Source organism: Notamacropus eugenii, chromosome 1, assembly GCF_028372415.1.
Source record: "Notamacropus eugenii isolate mMacEug1 chromosome 1, mMacEug1.pri_v2, whole genome shotgun sequence".
Classification (NCBI taxonomy): Eukaryota; Metazoa; Chordata; class Mammalia; order Diprotodontia; family Macropodidae; genus Notamacropus; species Notamacropus eugenii.
This window is the reverse complement of record NC_092872.1, coordinates 161,258,831-161,283,148: the sequence shown is the minus strand read 5'-3', so window position 1 is coordinate 161,283,148 and position 24,318 is coordinate 161,258,831. Positions and strand designations below refer to the sequence as shown.

General features: G+C 36.1%; 1 protein-coding gene across 3 annotated transcripts in view; it reads left to right on the top strand.

The window, feature by feature from the left end:
- The window catches only part of MCTP2 (multiple C2 and transmembrane domain containing 2), a 257,655-nt gene that overhangs the window by 11,630 nt on the left and 221,707 nt on the right, over window positions 1-24,318 (top strand). The window lies entirely within an intron of this gene.

Sequence of the window (24,318 nt, the reverse complement as noted above, 5' to 3'; positions counted from 1 at the left end):
TGTATCAAAAAGGACTGTATCATTATAGCATATTTTTTTTTAATAATTAAAGAGCTGATTATATTAAAAGTGTGTTTTAAATTCTGTGTCTTTACTTCAGTTTCCAGACATAGTACTGACTATAATGATAGGAAAAGGAATCACTGAGCAAAGTGACTTGTAGGAAAATTAATTTGTCTGAGGTTTGACCACTGTCTCTTCCTACGCTCTTCAAGTGCAGTGTCTTATATCACGTTTCTTCTGCCCTAGGATCCTTGGATTGAACAACCTGAGCCTAGTACTTAGATATTCTCAATAGAATGAGCTTCATCTTTAAAGATGTCTTAGATTCACAATTCTACAAAATCCAAGGTGAAAATGAGTTTTTATATGTTTTGTGATTTTTGTTTGTATTTCCTTTCCAATTACATTAGCCTTTTTTGGAAAAGGTCAGAAATGGAATGAGACCTTCTTAAATTAACTTCATGTGTAAACACCCTTATTTCACATTACTTTTTTTAAGCTGTTTGTAGAAGATGTGTTAGTTCTTTGTATTCTTAGGCTGTTGAGACACCTGCCGGAAACTGGAGCTTTCTCTTCTTACAATATGATCTTTCAACCATGGATTTTAGTTTGTTTTGTAATACTTATAGTGTTTGAATAATTTTGTGTACTTACAGAAAAGAGTACTAAAACAGAAACAAGCATATAGGCTTCTGCTCAGAGATTGAGTAAAAAGAGACAAAAAAAACCCACTTGATTAATGGAAAGCATATACAGCAGTGTAAACTGCACTGTGGTTGTTTAAGCACATGCATTTTCTTTCCAATCGATTAGCTCTCATCTTGGGGGAAAGCGAGGGGGGGAGGGGAAGGGAGAAGAAGAGGGAAAGGGATAGAAAGAGAGGGACAGAGAGACAGAGACAGAGAGACAGACAAAGAGAGAGAGAGGGAGACAGAGAGAGAGAGAGAGAAAGAGAGAGAGAGGGAGACAGAGAGAGAGAGAGAGAAAGAGAGAGAGAGAGAGAGAGAGAGAGAGAGTAAGAGAGAGAGAGAGAGAGAGAGAGAGAGAGAGAGAGAGAGAGAGAGAGTAAGAGAGAGAGAGAGAGAGAGAGAGAGAAAGAGAACAAGAACATGAGCAATGAACCAAAGACAGGAGCACGATTCTAATTACCTGATTTTGGTACCTCATAACAGAAAAAAGTATGATGACATTTAAACTACAAATTTGTATGCAAGTGGAGATATCTAAAATTGGATTTTAATGCTGACTTTAAAAAATAGAATTGGGACTTCTGATGGTAAGATGGCAGAGAGAAGGACCCTCTGAAGCTCTCCCAAATTCCCCTCCAAAAAAAACCTAGAAAACTGACTCCGAATTGATCTAGGAGCAGGGAAGTCTCTCACCAACCTGGCAGGAAAGGTCTATCTCACTGGGGTGGGAGGAAAGCTAGGTCTAAGAGGATCTTCAGTCAACCTCACAGCAAGAGGCCTGCAGCAAGGCTCCAAGACTGGAGCAATCCATTACCAAGGCCCCACTCTCCTGCAAATTAAAAGGTTTGCCTCCTAAGTAAGTGAATAATCTGTGCAACAAAGCAAAGCTGCACCTCCAGCACAAGCCACTACTATCAAGGCCAACTTGACCCCATTGCTGACCAGTAGTGAAGCCCCACACCTTCAGGACCAGGCACTATAAAGACATTGTTGCCACAGCAACCCAGGAGCAAGGTCCTAGACCAGCAGCTAAAGCATACACCCAGGGGAGGCCAACACAGAGGCTCCACCCCCACCCCCAGTACAAGCCAGAGGGGAAGTCTATGTTTCAGAGAAAGCAAGCAGCTAAGCTCTGAAGGCCAGTGAAAGCCAGCAGTAAGACCCAGAGACCCAGAACTAGAAGCTGGGCACAGTGCAGAACCAGAGCCCAACTCTCACCTAAAAATACCAAGTCACAAAAAAGGCAGAAAAAAATGAGCAAAAAAGAACTTGACTGTAGAAAGATATTATGATGATAGGGAAGATCAAGGCATAAACTTAGAAGAGAATAATGCTGTCAAAATGACTGCATGTGAAAACCTGAAGAAAAGTTATTTGGTCTCAGGTCCAAAAAGAATTCTTAGAAGAGCTTTAAAAGGATTTTAGAAAACAGACTAGAGAAGTAGAAGAAATTGGGAAAAGAAATGAAAGTAAGAAAGAAAATTATGAAAAAAGAGTCAATAGCAGGGGAAAACAGACAAAAATTCACCAAAGAAAATAACTTCCTTAAAAATAGAATTGTCTAAATGTAAAAGAAATTGCAAAAGCTCACCTAAGAAAATAGTTCCTTAAAAATTGAACAAATGGAAAGTAATGACTCTACGAGACATCAAAATACAATAAAATAAAATTGAAAAAAAATTTTCTAAAGGAGAAGAAAATGTGAAATTTTTCAGTGGAAAAACAACTGATCTAGTGAATAGATCCAGGAGAGATAGTATGAGAATTATTGGACTACCAGAAAACCATGGCTAAAAAAGAAATCTAGATAATATCTTTCAAGAAATTGTCAAAGAAAACAGCCCTGATATATTAGAACCCTAGGTCAAAATAGAAATTGAAAGAAAGCACTGACTGCGGCCTGAAAGAGATTCCAAAGTGAAAACTTGAAGGAACATTGTAGCCAAATTCCACAGTTCACAGATCAATTAGAAAGTATTGCAAGCACCCAAAAAGAAACAATTAAAATATCATGGAGCTACAGTTTGGATTATGCAGTATTTGGCAGCTTCCACATTAAAGGACCAGAAATAAAAAAGGAATGGGGACTAATAAAAGGGAGGGTATATTGGAAGGCAGTGATCAGAAATAAAAACTCTTGTGAGGAGAGAAAGGGTAGGGCATAAAAAAGATGGAGGCATAAACAAGAGAAAATAACATGGAGGGGAATACACAGTTATCATAGCTATAAATGTGAATGGGATAAACTCACCCATAAAATGGAAGTGGGTAGCAGAATGGATTAAAAACAGAATCCTACAATATGTTGTTTATAAGAAACACATTTGAAAGAGAGTGATAAAAGTAGATAAAAGTAGGGGGCTAGAGCAGGATCTATTATAAAAACATATAATTTGATCCCTCAAAACTATTGCTAGTTCTATATCCCAGACATCCAAAAAAGGGAAATAGATCAATTTGTACAAAAATATTTACAGCAGCTCTGCAGCCAGGTTGACATCTCCAAGGATATAATGTCTCCATCAGATTTGACTCAAGTTTACTTATGGAAGCCTCTGGTGTCTTGGTTGGATGGATTAATCAGCTGTTGGACTGGGCCAGGCAAGTCACTAAATAACTAGATTATAACAGCTGCTTCTGACGCGGGTTTATCACCTGCTACTGCTGGACTGGGCTGGGCAGACCACTCTGTCCCTCATTGTATAGCTACTATCGGACAGGGCTACTCAGGCTGTTCTGCCACTAGGGTCTTTTGAAGGCATGCTGTCTCTGTTGAATGGCTTCATGTACTGGATTCTCTAGATTTCCTCTTTGAAAACCAGCTGAAATATGACTTGGCTGGGTGCTACAGTACCCTCTTTAGCTATAGCATTACAGGGCTTTTCTCAACAAGTATGATTATGGATTTTTTGCTAATGCCATTGCCTTCAGTCTAGTACTGACAACAGTCTCCCCTCTTCCATGCTTTCAGGGCATTAACTCTTGAGCTTGTTTGGGTTTTTGGTTTTTGGTTTTTTTTTTTGCTTTTACCTCTGGACAGGGGTTATAATAAATTTAACTTCTCTCCCTTCCCAGTCCTACACCAGTCTGCATCACTGTGGACTTTTTGGATTAAAGTGGGCATTCCTGATTCAGGGCAGTTATGTTGAACGGCTGGGGTCAAAGTTAATACGACTAGTCTCTGTCTTAGAGGCAAGTTCATTGGCTCACTGTTTTTTTCACCTGCAATTGAGCTATTCAAGCCTCTGGCTCTTTCTAAGGAATGGAATGTTTATTTTATTTCTGAAGACCTTTCTTTGCATTTTAATCATTTATCACCTCCCTACCTTCAACTTTGCTAAAGTCTCCCTGGGGCAAACTATTACATTCAGATGATTTGTTCATCCAGAATTGGTACCCTTAGGAGATCAATATGTCAAACAAAAAGTAATTTTGTTGCATTTAGCGTTAGCTTGGTTTAGAATTGAGCAGGTTCTTACTGCAAACATTACTGTTAAATGTTAATTTGATGGAGGCAAGAGACAATAATTCTACTCTGATGTTGTTATACTACAAAACTTATACTAATCACAGAGACCAGTGTGCAAGGCTTTTTTCATAGATGTTTCTCTCCCTTAATATCAGATCCTGGTGACGGCTGAAATACAGAATTTCTTGCATTATCTCTTATGGCAGTAGCTCAGATGTCATGGCTTATTTGTTGTGTAATGATCCCTGTTAGCCTTTAGTTGCTATGTACATATTAGCCTCACTGGTTTCACACATTTTTATATCTACTTGCACTTTGAATTTTGAGTTTTTTCTCTGCTTGACTATATGTATAGTGTCTTTTTATATGTTCATGTGAACCCACACATTCCTACATATATATGTATACATACACATATGATATGGATATGCATATATTATAGATACATATAGACACCTAAAACAGAGGCAGAGTAGTATAAATGAGTACTGTATTTGGAGTCCAGAACAGCTAAGTTCACGCCCGAATATTTCTTACATGTTTGATTTTGGGTAAATCACATAACTTCTTTGTTCCTTAGGAAATACTATAAGGATCTATCTACTAAATCATGGGGGCATATACATGAGTGCAGGTCCTGAAGTCAGGGAAAGTCATCTTCATGAATTGAAATCCAGCCTCAAACACTTGCTAGTTCCATGACCCTGGACATGTTCACTTAACCACAGTTTGCTTCATTTTGTAAAATAAGCTGGAGAAGGAAATCGCAAACCACTCCAGTGTCTTTGCCAAGAAGTCACAGAGTCAAGACATCGCTGAAATGACTAAACAACAAAACCTAAGTCATAGATTATTACAGTGGGCACTGATTAAGGGATTATGATGCCAGTTTTCCAAAGTCAAATTCATCCATCCTTTTATGTGTGAGAGGCAATTAGGTGGCACAGTGGGTAGAGCACCAGGTTGAAGCCTGAGTTCAGGAAGACCTGATTTCAAAAGTAGCCTCAGGCACTTGAGCAAATCACTTAGCCTCTATGTGCCTTAGTTTCCTCCATTATTAAATGAGGATAATAATGGTACCTGTCTTCCAGAGTTGTTAAGATGAAATGAATGATATTAGTAAAGCACCTAGCACAGTGCCTGGTATGTAGTAGGTGTTTAATAAATGTTTGTTTCCTTCCTCTTATCCTTTTGTCTGTATGCACATATATCCATATGCACATACATTTACATGTATACAATATATACACATGAACTCTGGTGGTTTAGTTGTTGGCCTGCACTGGTTATAAAGGATATAATCTGTTCTTCCCCTGTGATCTTGAAGCTATTTAAAATTTTATATGGTGAAGATACTTTGAGATTTGGTATGGAAGTTTGTAAACCATATATATTTTTTATGTGTATTTTTTTTGCACAGTGCTATATCTATAAAAAAATATATGATAAGGCAAATCACTGGACTCCCAAAAGGATCAATGCCTTGCAATTACTAGCAAAACAAGTTTCTAAGTGGATTTATGACTTGGCAATGGAAACTGGGAGTTGTTGGGGTTTTTTTTCTTTTTTTCCCCTTTTTATTGGCTCTGAGTGAGTCTTTTATATTAAATGATCTGAGCTAAAGAAACATCTGCAAATAAAATCATTCAGAAGCCAATGGTAGCATTAAGGAAAAAGAGGGAGGTAATAATGCATGTTGATATGTATGTATCAAAATGGCTATGGGAAGGACTGAAAATAGCAAGCTAGGCAAAAATATGCTAGCAATTTTAGTGTGAATATTATCTGTTATGAGAAAAAGTGGACTGCACTATATTATTTAGCATAACTCAGTGTCAATTATTTTTAAAATGATGACTGTGTAGTTTAAAGAAATAGGGCTTATTTTCAATAAGTATAGCATTAATAAAAGCAATGTATATTTTATACAATAAAACCTTATCTATTTGGAACCTTGGGGAAGCAGCCATTCTAGAGAGCTCTTTTCCAGTTGCTTTATGGTTTATTCCTTTAAGCATAAGTGCTTCAAGACATTTTAACAAATTTGAATGGAAATCTTCCTAAAATAAACTTTCTTGCCTCCTTAAACAGAGTATATTGAGCATTTTTGAACCTTTTCCTGATGACTCAGGGTCGTCTCTGAGAATCAGTTATGTTACTATCTATTATTACAATGCCCTTGGGAGATATTGAGGCGTGTAGAGATGTTTGTTTCTACTCTAAATGATATCAGATTGTTGAGTTTTTGGTCTATTTTTAAAATGTTTTTTTTTCCTGTTTCCTTAGTGGCTTTCATCTATAACTTCAGTGTCTGGCTCTAGGTTTTTGCTCTCCCTTCTTTTTTTTCTGAGAAACCAGAAAATGAAGCTAGGTAAAAATCTGTGTAAAATGAGAGAAAATAGGCTCAGAGTCAGAGCCTGGCAGACTTTTCCCAAGGAAATCCTTACTGTCTAGCTTTTATGATATCATCTCTTTTGTTCAGAGGATTATCATTTTAATTTTAATTTTTTGTTGCTTATTTTTTTGCTTCTTGGCTGTTTCCAGATAGGTAAAATTACTGGATAACTGAGTTCAAGACAGATGAAATCTTACAATGTCTTTATTAATGTGCATAATGTGAAGTTTGAATATTGCATCATACTTTACTTGTCCCCTACCTCCAATAAAACATAAAAACTCTTCTGTACCCATTTTTGTCTCTACCTGGCACACAACACAATCTCTTACACCTAGGGAATACTAAGGAAGCTAATGTTGAATTTAGTTTACCAAAGTAAGCAGATTAATTTTTTTAAAACAAGTTTTTGATAGATCTGGATGTGTGATTTCAACAGTGTAGGGGAATTCCTTATGTTGAAACTCCTTTCACTGATGCAAATTTGGAACTCCCGTGCAATTTAGTCTTTCAGAGAATGGGCTAGAGCCTTGATAAAGCAACTGATGTGATAAAATTCACACAGCCAACGGGTCAGAGGCAAGATTTGAACCTCTGTCTTACTGATTCAAAAACTGATTCTCTATCCACTACTATGATATGGTAGAAACGGTATTGGCTCCGTTATTTCAGTATTGGCTTTGTCACTTAATATTAGCATGACCTTAGGAAAAAATCACTTAACCTATCTGTCTGGACTCCAGTTTCTATATCTGTCAAATTAAGTGTTTAAACTAGGTGATCTGTTGCTTTCCAGTTTAGATCAATTATCTTGTGATACCTTATAATGATTGTAATTGTTTATTTCTGTATGCGTTTCAGTTGTAGATGTTTCATTACTCTATACATAGGACCTTAGCAGTAATTTATTTAAACACAAACTTACCAGATACTTCCAGCAAGACCATTGATTAAAAAGTTGAAGATAATTATGGTTAGTGCTGTAAAAAGGATGTTTGGTTAGTACCCTGTAATGTAGATATGCAAATACAACCTCTTGTGATCTATGATACTCCTAGCCTCAATTGGATTAAAATATAATTTGGACATATTTGATAAAATAAAAATAAAATAAAATATAGAAACTAAATCAACATGTGACCCACAGGAATCCTTAGGTATGGATTTATGACCCGTATTTTTATTTTAGTTTGCTACTACTTCTGGAAAGAACTCATGGATATCTATTTACTGGAACCATGAACAATTGTTGCAGACATCTCTCTCACATACATATGTGAACCTATGGAATTAGACTACAATTTAATAGCCCTCTTCTGCATTCGTGCCTCAGAGCTGGTTTCTAAATCTGTTATCTTTATCTGATAGAAACAATTAGGAAGGTTTAAATAAAGTGTAACTGTTTAAACTGAAAGGATGAGCCCTGGGATACGTGCCCTCCAAAATATATGATTGTGGCTCCATATCCCAAGGCAACCAACAGGAGAAAGGCTACCATTCTTCTGCCAACTGCTATTTGAATCAACCCCACTAGAGTTTATTTCTCTTTCTAAACTACTTTGTCTTGAACAAATCTATGCTTTACATATAAGGGCTTTTTGTTTTAAGGATATTTTCTCTTTCTCTCCCAATCTTATTCATTCTACTTCAATGCTGGTATTCTGTGTAATTAGATTTAGAGAAAGTGGTGCTGGTATTTAGCCTTCTATAAAGAAACCCTAAATGTAGTTTAGTTTTGTAATACTTTCTTATACTTAAGGAATTAAGGGGGAGATACTATTATCTCCTTCTTAGACAAAAAAACTTTTAAATAGCTTTGGGACCACAGGGTAAATTCATAGCATATCTAGGACTGAAATTGAAAAGCCGAATTCTAATAGAAGGTTAGGGTGGGTTTGAGAAAACAACTTTTAATGATGTCAGAGTTAGGTAAATATTGATGGCTTCAAAGTTTTTGGGCAGGGAAGAAGGAACTTGGGAGATTAAATTAGGTCACAGTTAGTAATACGTTAGTAATACAGAAGCCTGTCTTTACAGCTGGAAAGAACTTTCAAGATCAACAGCTTTATTTTGCAGATTAGAATGCTGAGGTCCACCTAGGGAAAGTGACTTGCCCAAAGGTCACACTGGTGACCAAGAACCACAGTCCTCTGAATTTAAATCTAGAATTAACTAGAATTTTTGTAGCATTTTAAGGTTTGCAAAGCACAGTACATATTTTATTTAATCTTCACAGCAGCCTTGTGAGGTATCCTCATTTTACAGATGAGGAAATTGAAGCAAACAGAAGGTAAGTGACTTGTTCAAGGTCATACAGCTATAAAGCATCTGAAGCTGGATTCAAACCCAAATCTTCCTGACTTCAAGCCTAGAGCTCTATCCACTGTTCTACTAGCTACCTCAGTAATTAAAATATGACAGATTCAAATGTCCTTGATGTGAATGTTAAAAACACTTTTAGGTTTGTTTCTTTCTTTCAAGGGCAGCCATAGCTAAATAATTTATTCCCAAGTAGCAAATCTGCTAGTGATGAACCTTTTGATACATAACCACAAGGGGTGGAGTGGAGCAATAAATATTTATTCTTGTTGTTATTCAGTCATTTCAGTGGTGTCTGACTCTTCCTGACCATTTGGGGTTTTCTTGGCAAAGTTACTGGAGTAGTTTGCCATTTCCTTCTCCAGCCTCATTTTACAGTTGAGGAAACTAAAGTAAATGAAGTTTAATGACCAGGGTTACACAGCTAATAAATGTCTGAGGGACAGATTTGAATTCAGGTCTTCCTGACTAAGGTCTAGCATTCTATCCACTGCACCAGCAAGGCATTGTGTTAGGTGTGACATGTATTGGATGTTTGTGATGCAGATGTAATAGGTAAGGGCCAAATACTAAACCTTTTATTCTTCAAAACCTCTCCCAAAGCCTACTCTGACACTTCCCAGTGACATGGAGGTAACCCTGGGTTCTCAAAGACTAAGTCAGCAAAGCATACCCTCCAACAAATACTGCCAAGCTGGAAAAAGCTTCTGATGCTTGGCTGGAAGAAGAGTCTGTGTTTATTACTCAACATTTTTACATATATGCCTATTCTTTCCTCTCAAACAATCACCATCCTAGTTTGAGCCTTCTTACTTTACTCTGATCTAGTGAAATAGTTTCCTCATAAGTTTTACCACCTCATGACTCCTGAATCCAATCTGTCCTTCACACTGCTATCAAAGGGATTTTCCTGAAGCACAGACCTGATGTGTCCCATCCCTCCCCCTCTAAAAGTAGTTTCCTGTTTCTTTTGGATCAAACATACAATCCTTTGTCATTTAAAGTTCTTCACAAGTTGGCATATTCCTGCCTCTCTCAGCTTCTTACATGTGACTCTCCTTCATGTTCCACAAACATACATATGATGTATTTCATCCACCATCATCATGCTTTGACATGAGCTGACCTATCCTGGGATGAATTCCTTTCACTTTGGGGACCCATAGTTTTCTTCAAGCTCCAGTCCAAATACCCTGTAGCAGGCTTTTTACAGTACCCCCAGCTACAGATACTAGTGCTTGGTAGTTAGAATGGTGGACCTGAAGTAGGAAAATCTGAGTTCAAATGTAGCCCTTTATACCTTACTAACTTTGTATTCCAAAGCAAGCCATTTAAGTCTGTTTCAGTTTCCTCATCTATAAAATGAGAACAATAATTACATGAACTCCTGTAAAATATTTAAATGATTTGCAAAGTTTAAAGTATCATGCACATCTTAGTTATTATTCTTATTCTTTGTATGTGTCATATCTGCCTAGCTTTCTATCTTTATCTATCTTTATCTGTCTGTAGATTTTTAATCCCTCTTTAGAATGTTAACTCTTTGAGAAGCTATTTCACTTTTGTTTTTGTATTGCTAGCACTTGGTACAATTCCTGTCATATTATAGACACATAATAGATGTTTGTTGATTTGCTTAATTAGCCTAATTAAGTTCAGAGAAGCTTATCACATGTTGGTTGAAGGATAAAGATCTTTTCTATGTCAGGTCCTCCAATCTACCTGCTGAGGTAAAAAGGAGTTGTGTGATCTATAGAGAGAGCACCCACACCATGAAATCGCGTGTTCTTGAATTATTGAAGGAATTCTTCAAAACCTAAAACAAAACAAGACTTTTATGTTACTGGACCTCTTTATAGCATTAAAAATGATATTTTGCTTCTTTAACTAGACTGGTTTCTTTCACCTTCAGTCTCTTGAAATCAGGATTGTGCATGTGCTCTCAAAGGGGAGGATGGATGGGTCAGAAGGTGACATTTTACAAAGTGTTTGAATACTTCCAAGGTGGATATGCATCACTGTTTTTTAAAGAATAGTTTTATGATCTTCTATACAGTTGCCTTTTTAGTTCCTACTGTTCCTGAGTTCTATTGTTCTTAACTAGAGTTTTAGAATTTCTGTTCTTGGGTGTGTATCATTGCTTTGTAAATAAATAATCTACTTGTTAGACTAGCTCTTACTCTACTTATCATTGGCTATATTTTTTAATTGCTCTGGAAATCATTTTGTTTTTAATTTTTAAAGTACCTAGAGAGAAAACTAGTGAATTAAACTTTTCTCAGCTGGATGTTGAGTTCTTGTGCAAACTGGTTTTAATTTATTTTTTGTTGAAATTTGTGATTTCATCAGTGTAGGGAGCTCCCACTGAGGAAGTGAGAAAATGAGGAAATTCCCTCTTTAATGTATGGCTGCGATGGTTCTACAGCCTAGTCTTAGAGTTGCCTGGGCTACTGAGAAGTAATATAAGTGATTTGCTTAAGGTCAGTCAAGATTTGAACCCAGCTTGCACTGATGCTGAAGCCCACTGATTTTCCCTATTCACTATACCAATCTGGATCCACTGTGAACTTGTTACATTTGTCAAATATGGCTAGTTTATATGTCTTTTACAAAGATTTCCCTAGTGGGTATAAATAAGTCAACATTTATTGAGGTCAAGGCACTGTCCTTGGTGGTAAAGTTACAAAAACAAAGTGAAGGATTACAATGCTTTCCCATAAGAAGCTTAAGTTCTAATGGGCATATTGTTTATTTATTTAAATGTAATTTAAATTTATTTATTTTTTTAAAATTTATTTAAATTAATCTATTAGCAAAGTTAATTTGTCTATTCCGAGAGCACTAGGAACTAGGGTATTTAGAAATGACTTCCCATTGGAGGTTGATAGTGAGTTGATCTTATGAAATAAGGTATTAACTATAAGTGTCAGAGCAGGGAAAGCATGCTCCAGCCCCTTCATGTGAAGCTGGTGATAGAATTCTGAGTTTGGAGGATATTATACTTGTCTTATGTGATCATTTCTATATATTGATGAATGTTTATTGAGAAAAGACAAAGCAAAACATATTTTGTGTTCTTCAAAATTCAGAGTCCTGGAATATGTTTTTCATTCTGACAGTGGTGTATTAGTCATTGAACCCCAGAATGTGATTTATGGTTATTTGTCTAGAGTAATATATTTTTGACCAGTGATAATGTTTTAGGTCTGTTACTTGTTGAGAAACTAAATAAAGTCTCTCTTTGTTGTTCACCTAAATTCTTCAGGTGGGCATTTTTATAAAAGAGACGTTATATTCACAAAAGCTTAACAAACGAAATGGTAGGATTTGACAAATTTCTTAGTAATAACACATTCAGTTTCGCTAAAGAAAAAGGAAGGAAACAATAATTTATTAAGTGTCTACTATGTGCCAGACTCTAGGCTAAGCACGTTACAAATGTCTTATTCTCACAACTATCATGGGAGGCAGTTCCTATTATTATCTCCATTATACAGTGGAATAAACTGAGGTAGGCAGAGTTTAAGTGACTTGTTTGTGGTCACACAATAAGTGTCTGAGATTGTATTTAAGTTTCACTTTTCCTGACTCTCGATCCAGTGCTCTATCCATAATGGACATATTCCTCCTTCTAAAGGGCAGTTTTCAGTAGTGAGTAGCAGGCCAACTAAAGACAGTAATTGAATCCCCCCCCCCAATATCTCAATGTTATTATTTTGTAAAGAACATGGATCTTTAATCATAAAAACATTTTTTAAAGAAGCTTATTATGATGGGCATTAATAGGGTTTTTTTTTAAACCTATTTAACTTTGTCTTTAAACTGCTTCCTCTTTCCACGAAGGGTGGAGTCTTTCAAATTCACCTGCAAGGCTTTGTAAAGATTTGCACAATTTTATGTGGCATTACTTAAGGTGGGGGAGGATGTTATAATCTTATTGCTAAACATCTGAGAAAGTAACTTCTTATGTAACGTCTTCCTTTCAGCTATTGTGATAGAAGTAATAAAAGACAGAGTTGGAGAAGAACATAACTGCTTTCTTTACACCTCACCCAATGCCTGTAGTATGCTTTGTGGTGTATTATTAACTAAGGAATATAAAGCCTAGCTTACAGTATGTTTTCCTTAAGTTTTAACCCTAAAAAGTGCTTGCTATTTAAAGACATATAATAAACACTCTTTTATTTAGAATATGAGCAGCTGGAAGATGCAAATGGAAAAACTGTTGTATTTTGCATGCTCTAAATTCTATTTTATGAGAAAGTATATATGTAAACATTCAATAGCTGGTATTTTTAAAAAAGTAATTCCCAAAATTATTTGTCATATATCACGTAGACACTACTTAGTCAAACTTTCTCCATATTATACATCTATTATGCCTTGAAGTAATTATCCATATGCGTAGAAAGGGGCTAAGAGAATAAACATTTATATAGTGTCTACTCCCTGCCAAGTGCTGGACTGTGTCTTTACAAATATTAGGTCAGTGATCCTCACAACAATCCTTTGAGGTAGGTGCTATTATTATTCCCATTTTATAGTTGAGAAAACTGAGATAAATAGAGATTTAGTGATTTGCTCATAGTCACACAACTAATGATTATCTGAGGTCAGATTTAAACTCAGGTCTTTGTGACTCTAGGCTGAGCATCTGAGCTACCTTCTGCCATAATTATAGTCTTAAGTAAAGACAGCAGAATTTATTAAGTACCTGTTATTTGGGCTTTTTTTTTACTGCAAAGGAATTAGAGGAAATTCCCTAACATATGTTTTTATTTTGAATTTAACAAACACCAAGATAATGAGCATTTCCTTACATAAAACAGAAGATTTTAACATGAAATTACTCTGTATCACTTGCATTATATTAAAACATATAATAAATTCAAATTTACTTTAAAAAAATCCCATCTTGCTTTTCTCTGCTTCTTTCAGAGCTTCCTTCCATACTCTTTTGTTTATTTTAAAAAATGTATCAAAAGCCCTTCTCTTTTCCTTTCTTTTCTTTATTTTGTTATTTCTTTCCTTCCCTCCATTTATCATTGATGCTTTCTTGGCCCCAGATTTTGAAAAGGGGGTGAGGAGGAGAAGCTTATAATGAGGAGTGAAGCAGAACTGATGCACACCGTTCGTGTCCAAAAATGTATGTTTCCTTCCACTTGTTGGGTCTTTCACTTGGGTAAGATTAAGATTAAACACTTTCTGGTCTACATTTTGTATTCTCCTTCTAATTCTTTCTTCCAGAGCTTCCATTATACTTTATGTCTTCTAGATATTCATGCAGTACTTAGGGAAAATATATTTTTTAATTTAGTTTCTGCTGGTACCTGTTGTAGAATTGGATTTTGAGGTATCTTTGGATCTTTATAAATTGTCTGTATCTTCTGCTTCTTTGTATCTCCAGCCTAATTTGGGATCCGTATCAGGGTCAAGTGATTGCATCTTGCTGCCCATTGGGGTGGACTGGCCAACTCTGCTTGAATTTCAATGAACTAAATTCTTGCACTGTCATCTAACTCCTTGGGTTGGGTCCTGGGATCTTTGAGGTACAGATCACTAGATCTTTTTGGCCTAGTTGCTTAGTGTCTCAGGAGAAAGTAGTATGGACTTGGATTTAGGGTTCTCAAGAATGAACTTAGCAGTGCCTTGATTGGTTGCCCCTGCTCCCAGTGGCTTCCAATGTCTCCTCCAGCTTTGAGATTCTGCCTACTCTGAGGTTGCCTTCAGAGAGCCCTCCAATCTTCTTGTCTTTGGATACTGAGCCTTATAGACTACAGGTGTCTCTGGTCTACCTGAGAGGCTGCTATTTTGTTTACCTTTGCTGGCACTGGTTTTGCTAGAATCTTCCTTTCCTTTTCTTGTGATTGATTTTGTATGCATCTCTATGTTAGAAGAAGTCATATACTATAGTTTCTCATTGAATTTCTTAATTATTATTTAGTGTAGGTCTTAGGATTTTACTGCAATAGGTATGGTAGATCTGGGTTGCCAGTCTTTGTTCAGGCAGCCATCTTTAAACGCCTATTATTTGCAGAGTGTTCATGCTAGTGGCTGGGAGAGCAAAGGTTAAAAATAGCACAGACTTCTGTTCTCCAGAAAATTAAGATCTACTTAGAATTGAGGCAGAGGAATTCAGCAGTGAGTATAGGTCAATAATATGCTCAGGAGGAAAGAGAAATCAGGACAATGGGCTAGAAGTAATTCAAAGAATAGGAAGTCAACTGGTGGCATCAGGGAAGGCCACGTAGAAGAGGTGGTACCTGATTGGTACTCTGCAGTAGAAGCAGACTGTATATTTAATACCGTCTTTGTGACCTTGGAGAAATCATTTCAGTTCTTAGCATCTCAATCTCTTCAACTGAGGAAATAAAGAGGTTTGGTTTAGGGTGATGAACTTGTTATATGGGCCACCTCTAAGCTATGTTTTCTATACTTGGTCCTCTTCTTCTTTCTCCTGCTTTTTCTTTTTTTCATATTTATCCTATCAGAACTCTGACTTCCACCTCTACATCCTAGGCTCTGACTGGTGAGATTTCACCTTATGTCTCTGGATCCCAGGCCCACCATGCTATTTAGTGTTCATCTCTAAGCCATGTGCTATATGGATACTCTAACTCTGCTATGTGATATCTTCAGTGACTTGCTTTGCTTGTATTTGTAGTTCAAACTTAATATAGTGCCTGGCACATAGTAAGTAAGTGCTTAATGAATGACATCTTCATTCATTCATATGTGAAGGAAGTACATTCCAGGTGTGACAGACTGCCTGCAACAGTGGGTCAATATGGCTGGGGGCAGGATGAGACCAGGGAACTACTGATAGTTACCCCATTTATTTGCAAGGTAGAGTATGAAAAGGAGTCTAACGAAATAGTACTGGAAAGGTAGGTTGAAGCTAGATCATAGGAGATCTTAAATGTCAGACTGAGGAGTTATATTTTACATTTAGGTAGAGGAGAACTGCATCTCCTCCCAAAAAATTGAATAGGGGCTCACTCTTATTAAATTAACTAGAGTTATTGGTGTTACCTGTGTTATTCATGATCATATCTGTATTTAAGGAAGGGTCATTTTTCATAGATGTGAAGATTGGGTTGCAAAAGTAAGAGACTGGAGGCAGGGTATGTGGTGAGAAGGATATTATAATTGTTCAGGCAAGAGGAATGAGGGCTTGAACTAGAATGGTGGCAACAGAAGTAAAGAGGAGGAGATAGTTGGTAGAGATATTGAGAAGGTAGAATGGACAGTTCTGGGCATCTGATTGAGAGTGAGTGATAAGAAAATAGGAAGAGTCAAGGGTGATTCATAAGTTTTAAGCCTGAAGGTCTAGATGGATGGTGGTGCTGTTAATAAAGGGAAGCTGAGAGGCACCAGAAGCCTACCTAGCCTTCAGAATCATCATAGAAAGATTCCCTTAGTTTCAGAGTCAATGTTATCTTTATTGTGCTCTAATTCTTTGAAATGATAATATCACCTTATATCTTACAACTCTGTGAGACAGGCAGTGGAAGTGTTATCATCATCAGTTTACAAATCAGAATTCTGAGTGAGACTGGGAGTGTTTGTGTAGAAAAATTGAAAACTGAAATCCAGGTCTTCTGTTTCCTGATTGGTGTGTGTTCCTTTGGTAAAATTTAAAAATCATTTGATTGGATAATGCAGTTAATGTTCCATTCCCCAACTATTTTGAATAAATAGGAATTGATTGACTTACTGCACTGATTTTCAAAGGGTTTTCTGATCATAAAAGGCCATCCAAGGTGAGAGGGAAGAATTTCCCCTCATATTCTACTTGATCCCTGATTAGGAAGAAATGAAGAAGGACACAGGCCTTTATTAAGTGCTTACTGTTGTGCCAGGCACTGTACTGTGTGTGTGTGTGTGTGTGTGTGTGTTCATCCTTCGTTGCCAAGGAAGACCATGCCATCAGAAAAATAATAACATGACTTGCACTTCACCTTGTTTTGAGTGAGGGAGGGCTGTATAGATCACCAGCCTCACTTCTCCTCCAGAGCCATCTGAATCCAGTGACCTGATATTCTTCAGGATGACTGGAGATGACCCAGGATGAGGCAATTGGGGTTGTGACTTGCCCAAGGTCACACAGCTAGTGAGTGTCAAGTGTCTGAGGTGAGATTTGAACTCAGGTCCTCCTGACTCCCGCACTGGTGCTCTATCCACTGCACTACCTTGCTGCCCAAGGACTTTGCAAATAGCATATCATATGAATTCACTACAACCCTGGAACGTAGGGTTATACCATAGTTATGTCTCTTCTGTAGTTGAGGAAACAGAGAGAGATGAAAGCTAAATGACTTACTTGCTAGGGTCACACAGGTAGTAAGTGTCTGAGGTCAGATTTGAACTACCCCCTTCTTGACTCAAAACCCAGTGTTCTCTACATTGCACTACCTCTTTCCTTTTGAGTAAGTGGAAATGCATGTGTATATGCTTATGAGAGATGTACATTATATAAAGTGTTGGAAGAAGCAAGAGCATGTACTAAACTTTGTAGTTTGCAAACCATTTTATGAATGAGTTCATAGGATCATGGATTTTGAACTGGAAAGAGTCTTAATGATTGTCCAGTCCCATCTCTTTATTTTTGCAGATGAAGAAGTTGAAACCTAGAGAGTTTGTGAATTCCTCAGTCTTGTTGGCAGTAAGTAGCTTACCCAAGACTTGAACTCAGGTCCTCCAGTCAAATTCAGCATTTGCATCATGCTTTCCCTACCATTCACTGAAACTCTAAGTTATTTCTCCTAAGTTTATTACAACTGGAGGTAAAAACATCTTCAAATGCAAATATATTTTCTTGCAAGAGCATTTCCCTTTTTAAAATTTGCATTATTTTTATTATTAAGTTTTCTACAATGAAAGAAGAGAATCTGTTTTGAAAAACTATTATCCTAAAAAGAAAGATAAATTCTTCTCCAATTTTTACTTCTTTGTATGTAATTTCATACCTTCTTCTGCCTGATAGGGATTTTTAAGGTGGATGTTTTAATATTTATCAAAATAAATAGCAGATAAGTCATTTATTGTAGATGGAAACTTTAATAAATGAAATTAATTTATATTTTTGTATAATTTGGGGAGTGTCCACAGTAAATTCTCACTAGGGAAGACAACTTTAAATTTAAAACTCTTTAGCACTCCAGAGCTCTGTGATTTCCCTTGTATTAGCACTCCCTCCATTAAGACAGATTTATTCTCCTTGGGGACGTAACAAGTGTGTTCAGTATTCTCTGTGGCTCAGAAGTAACATATCTTACAGGGAACTAGGGGATGGACTGGTCTTAATGCTGGTCTTAACAAAATAGATGTAACAGCACATCATTGGACTCTTAGTTGAAACCTTTCCAAGTTATCTTCCACTGGCATTGTCTTAAAGGATCAAGAGAGACTGAAGGAAGACTTTGGTGGAGAAGTCTTAATTTATTTTAAATCCAGAATGTCAAAAACAGTTAGTAAATTTGCACATCCTTTTGTTAAACTTCAGTTCCCAAAGGTAGATTAAGTTGGTTTGTTCTAGTACTTTGATAACTGGATCATAGACATTTTCATAGTAACCTCTGATTATCAGTTTTGTTCCCTATATAAAATCAAGATTTGTGAAATGAATGTATCTGTAATTCCAATTAAGCTTCATTTGTTAATTCACTGGTAATCATAATGGAACTCATTAATCAAATATAAAGACAGATTTTTTCTTAGTAATGTAAACTTAAGATAATTAATAAATATGCTAATTTAATTTTTTGCTGTAGGCATTAGTGAGCAATATTATAATGACTCCTTAATTGCTTGACTGAAGTTTGTACCTCTAATTAATTTACTATTATGAAGTCCTTCTACCTCATGGTTCTTAATTGGGTATCTCTAAGATGTTTTTTTATTGGTCTTTCAATAAAATTTTTCTTTCATGATCCTATGTAATTTATTTTATTCACCTAAAAACATTATTTTGAGAAGAGGTTCATAGCTTTCACCAGATTTCCATAGGAGTTTCACACACACACACACATACATACACATGCACACACAGGGAAGTCAAGTACTCCTGTTCCATTTGGATAGACCCAACTTGAAACAAATTCTTGTTTTAAGACATGTTTTAATATTTTAAGACTTTTAGAACTTTTTAAATATGTGTTTTAAAACATGATCTTTGGATCATGTCATACTGAAGCTTTTTCTGGAGTTACTATAAAAGACTTCCATGTATGTAGTCAGCATTTTCCATCATGAGTCTGGAATTGTCTTGGATCATTGCATTACTGAGAAGAGCTAAGTCTGTCACAGATAATCATTGCACAGTGCTGCTACTGCTGTGTGCAGTGTTCTTCTAGTTTTATTCACGTCACTCAGCCTCAGTTCATACAAGTCCTTCCAGGTTTTACTGAAATCCACCTGCTCATCCTTTGTTAGAGCACAATAGTATTCCATCATGTTCATTTACCACCATTTGTTCAGCAGTTCCTCAACTGATCGCCATCCTCTCAATTTCCAATTACTTGCCACATGGTTGTCTTTTTACTTAATAATTATATCAACTATTTAAATTGGTAGATAAAATTAATCACAGCTAAAAGCATTAAACATCCTTTATTAAGACAAATGAACTTACAGACCAAATCCTAATTTCATCTTTAATTGGGAAAGCAAATTCAGTACAACTATAAGATTTAAGAAAGTGATAATAGTGGTGTTCACAAGCTCAATTACACATGCTGCATATCTGACTGCTTTTAGGGCACATATTTTAACAAGGCTTACCATGTGCTATTGGGCAATATCTTGGTTGCAAAATAAATTGAGCATATAACTTGTTGAAACAACAAAGAAAACTTATTGCTTCCTACTAATAGACCTACTATCAAATCTTTGTTTCCCTGTTCTGCAGTTGTAGGTCACTAATAGCAGAGCTCTCATGTTCTGGCAGTGTCCTGGGTTGCATATTGGACATAATTTTTTAATGAAATTGTCTACTTCTATATTTGACTTCAAGGAGAGAAATCAGATTACAACTTACTTGTAAAATGTAGGTTTTAAATTTTTGACTTCTGACATTTTCAGTTAACAAATATTTATTAAATACTTTCCATGTTGTAGGCATTGTGCTAAAGGCTGTTGATAAAAAGATAGATAAAAGCCTGTTTTTTTCCTTCAAGTCTAATGGGCGAGGCAACATGAAAAATATTGTACATAGAAACTATATAAAGAGTAAGTGAAAGATCATCTCAGGGTGAAGGTACTAATAACAAGGGGAAAGTGGACATGGAAAGGACTCCTACAGGGAGTGTAATTTGAACTGTGTCATGAAGGAAGCCAGAGAAACTGTGATATAGTATATTTCCTACAGTTCAAAGATGGAGTAAATGCAAAAATAACTAACCTGACCAGGAGTGAAGGTTACCGAAGGGGGTATTATTTAAGTGTGGAACATTCAGAATATGTATTGCCTAAGCCTCAAAATGGTTTAATCCCAATACTGTTAGCAATTTTGTTATTTATTGGAATGTGAGTATGTGTGTGTGTGTGTTTTCTCTTTTAATTGTGTACATGTGTTCTGAAATTGAGTAAAAAGGCAAATGAGCATTTTCTATGGCTGGAGTCATCTTAGGCATTAAAGGATCTAAAACAGATAATACTAAAATTGAATCACTAACCAGGATAGTATTGATTTTAAAAGAAAGAGTTTGCTATATTGTAAGGCAAAGCCTAATGTAAACACATAAAAGCAAGATTCAGTGAGTTCAACTAAGCTGCAGCTGAATGAACCAATAAGGACCAAGGTTAAATTTTCTGCTTTCCATTGATGTTTATCATTCTATTTCCTATCTTCCTCCATGCCTCTTCCTCTTCTCTGTTGTCTGATCTGGCTATGACTGGTAAAAAGTTTAAATCTGAATGTAGGTTAAAATCTGGCAACCTCTGGTATCTTTCAGTCTTTTAGCTGCCCGTGAATAATATCATTAATCCAATACAAATCAATATATTATAAAACTTCCACCACTATGAGTTAACTGAGTAGTTAGTTTCATTGGTAAATTTCTGATGTTAACATAAATTTGATTAACTAGATCCCTTAATTAAACAATACTCTTCTTGTCCTCTGTTTTTAGAGGAGAAAAAGACCACATGGGAGTAGCCAAACTTAGTGAAAAAAAGAAAAAGAAAAAAATTATCCAGAGTGACATCTTGCAAAGCCAATCATGGCAGCACACCTCAGGACTGCTGCTATGAATAGTTTTAAGGGTCTAATTGCATAGTATAATGAACTTTCTATTTATTCAGCAATAAACTAAACATTGTCGTGCCAAAACACTTCACTAGCTGTGATTGCCAAAAATGAAGGAATACAGAGAACTTGAGTTCAAACTTCTCATTGTCTAAACATGAAGAGAGAATAAAATGACATGATGAAAAGGTAGTTTAGGAGAGGAATTCTCACCAGTGTAGAAAAGCTATGGAAGTTGTTAAAAAAAGAGGACTGTGGGATTGAAACCAAGAATCACCTACCCAGCAAATCTAAGTATAATACTTCAAGGGAATAAATGGTCATTCAATGATACAGAGGACTTTCAATCATTCATATTGAGGAAAAGACCAGATCTGTATAGAAAATTTGACTTCCCAAGACAAGAATCAAGAGAAGCGTGAAAAGGTAAACAGGAAATAAAAATCATAAAAGACTCTCTAAAGCTGAACTGTTTACATTACTACATGGAAAGAAAATATTTATAACTCTTGAATCTTTTTTCAGTATTTGGATAGATGGAGACATTGTACACATACACATATATAGACAGAGAGTGCAGGTTGTGTTGAATCAGAAGAGATGATATTCACACACAAAAATTAAAATAAAATAAAAATTAAGGGGTAAGGGAGGAAAATACTGGGAAGAGAAAGGGAGGAATGGAATGGGGAAGGCTATAACTCATAAAAGAGATAAGAAAAATCTTGTTCAATGGAGGAGAAAAGGGAGAAGGGGAGAGGGGAAAAATGAAGCTACTCTCTCCATATATGGCTGAAGGAGGGAATAATATGCCCACTAAATTTGATATGAAAATTTATATCACACCACAGGAAAGTAGGGGAGGAGGCAACAAGTGGAGGTGAGGGGAATGATAGAAGGGATGGTAAATGGGAGAAGGGGGTTACTAGAAATAAACACTCTTGAGAAGGGACAAGGTCAATTGTGGGGAGGGGAAATAAGGGGGGATAGAGTAAGGCAGAGGGCAATATAATTAGTATTACACAACATGATTATTATGGAAGTCTTTTTCCAAAATGACACATATTTAGTCTGCATTGAATTGCTTGCCTTCTCAGTAGGGTTGGGGAGTGAGGGGGGGAGAGAGAGAAGTTGGAATTCAAAGTATTAGCAATGAATGTTGAGAATTTTTATTGCATATAATCGAGAAATAAGAAATACAGGGAATGGGGTATCAAAATTTATCTTTCCCTACAAGAAAAGAGAGAAGATGGGGATAAGAGAAAGGTGGGGTGTGATAGAAGGGAGGGTACATTGAGGGAAGGAGTAATCAGAGTACAAGGTATTAGGAAGCAGGGGGAGGGGAGTGATGGGGAGAAAAATTGGACATATTACAAAGTGAGGTAAAAGCAATTAGCATTAAAACAATTGAGTGAATTAATTACTGAGAATAAATCAATGATATCTTTAGTTTGGGGGAAAGAATTTTAGTCTAAATTTCCTAGAGGAAGGTAACCTCGGGTAAAATTTGGCATTGATGGAAAAGTTAAGGTTTTAATGGTAAATTTGATTTTATGATTGCTATTTGATCAGGAACTAGAATGTGTATAAAAAAGGCATGTAAGCCACATAAGACTTGCCTCAAAAGGTGTATTTTAGCCAAGGTGAAATTATTATCACATTTAAAACCTGATTATTGGAACTTGTCATTTTTAGATGCTATTAGGGACTATTAAGTGACTCTTCTTCTGAGTCTAACTCCAGGGATGGATCGCAAGAAAGGCAGTCTGAGTTTCCAGTCCATGATTCTAGTAAGCCTGTGAGATGCTGGTATGAACTGCAACAGGTGATCTGATGGGAAGCGTGGGAGAGCGGCTCTTCAGCCTGGGCTGAGGTGGGATTCTCCTGACTCAATTTCCCCACTGACACCTGGCAAACTTTAAGCCTGACTTAATGCAAGTGGACAATCTAATCCTGCCTGGAATTGACATGAAGTTGAGAAGATATTGTATCCCTGCAATTTCCATACTCTTGGTGGCAATTTCCTATAGTTAAAAGATTTGTAAGCTTAATACCAGATCTATTAAATTATAGATTATTGATAGGGCAACATCTGAAGTTAAGTCTAAAATTAAGCTATTAGGCATAGGACTTTAGACCATCAACAATAAGTTAGGGTCCTTTAATTCTTAATAATACTGTGGAGACAATTAAGTCAAGAGTCTTTGAAGTTAGCATATATAAATATTATTTCTGTTTCAGTTGGTTAATGTTTAAAAAAAAATTCTTTTGTGGTCCATATTGTAAATGCTTTAAAAAAGATGTATCACCTGAACAAAAGTTTGAAATGTTTTATCAGTTACAAAATGTGTTAAAAATGAAAAATTAAAAAAAAAACAAAACAAAAAAAAGAAGACGACTGTTATTGGCCTTATTAAGTTGGAAGGCACCAATCGAATATCTTTTGAGCACCTAGTATGAGTAATGCCCAGCTACAATGCTATGATGATACAGTAGGTTTAATGTATAGTCTTTGATTGTTTTCCACAAAGAACGTATCAGGATCAGCTTCCTTTTATCATTTTTTACCCTCCTTGACATTGGCAGTATTTAATACCACTAACTACTCCCTTTGTCCTAATGTTCTCTCTTCCCTTGACTTCTGTGACACTTGAACCAACATTCTCCTCTTACCTCTCTAAACATTTACCAGTTTATCTTTCTCCCTTCCCTCTACCCATCACCTAAATGTAAGTCTCTTTCAAGGTTCTATCCTTCATTATCTTCTCTTTATATTTTCTCTTTAAGTGATAGCATCAACTTCTACTAATTTAATTATCACCTCTCTGAATTTTTCTCTCAATGCAAATCTCTCTTCTGAGTTTTCTATCAGGATTTTCAACTTCCTGGTAAGCATTTTCATCTACATGTCGCACCCAATAATGTACAAAGCTAAAATAATTCGACATATCTAAAACAAAACTATCTTGCTCCTTTCCTCTTGGCTGATTCTTCTGCTCTTCTGTCTGACTTCCTCCTTTTTTTGTAGCACTATCATTCTCTGTTACTCAGGTTTGAGATCTTGAAATCACAGTTAGTTTTTCCACTTATTTCTCACATACAGCCAGTTGCCAAATCCTTCCAGTCCTGTAGTTAAATTCTTTCTCCTATTTATCCTATGTTTTCTAATCTCATTGTCACCATCATAGTTCAAACC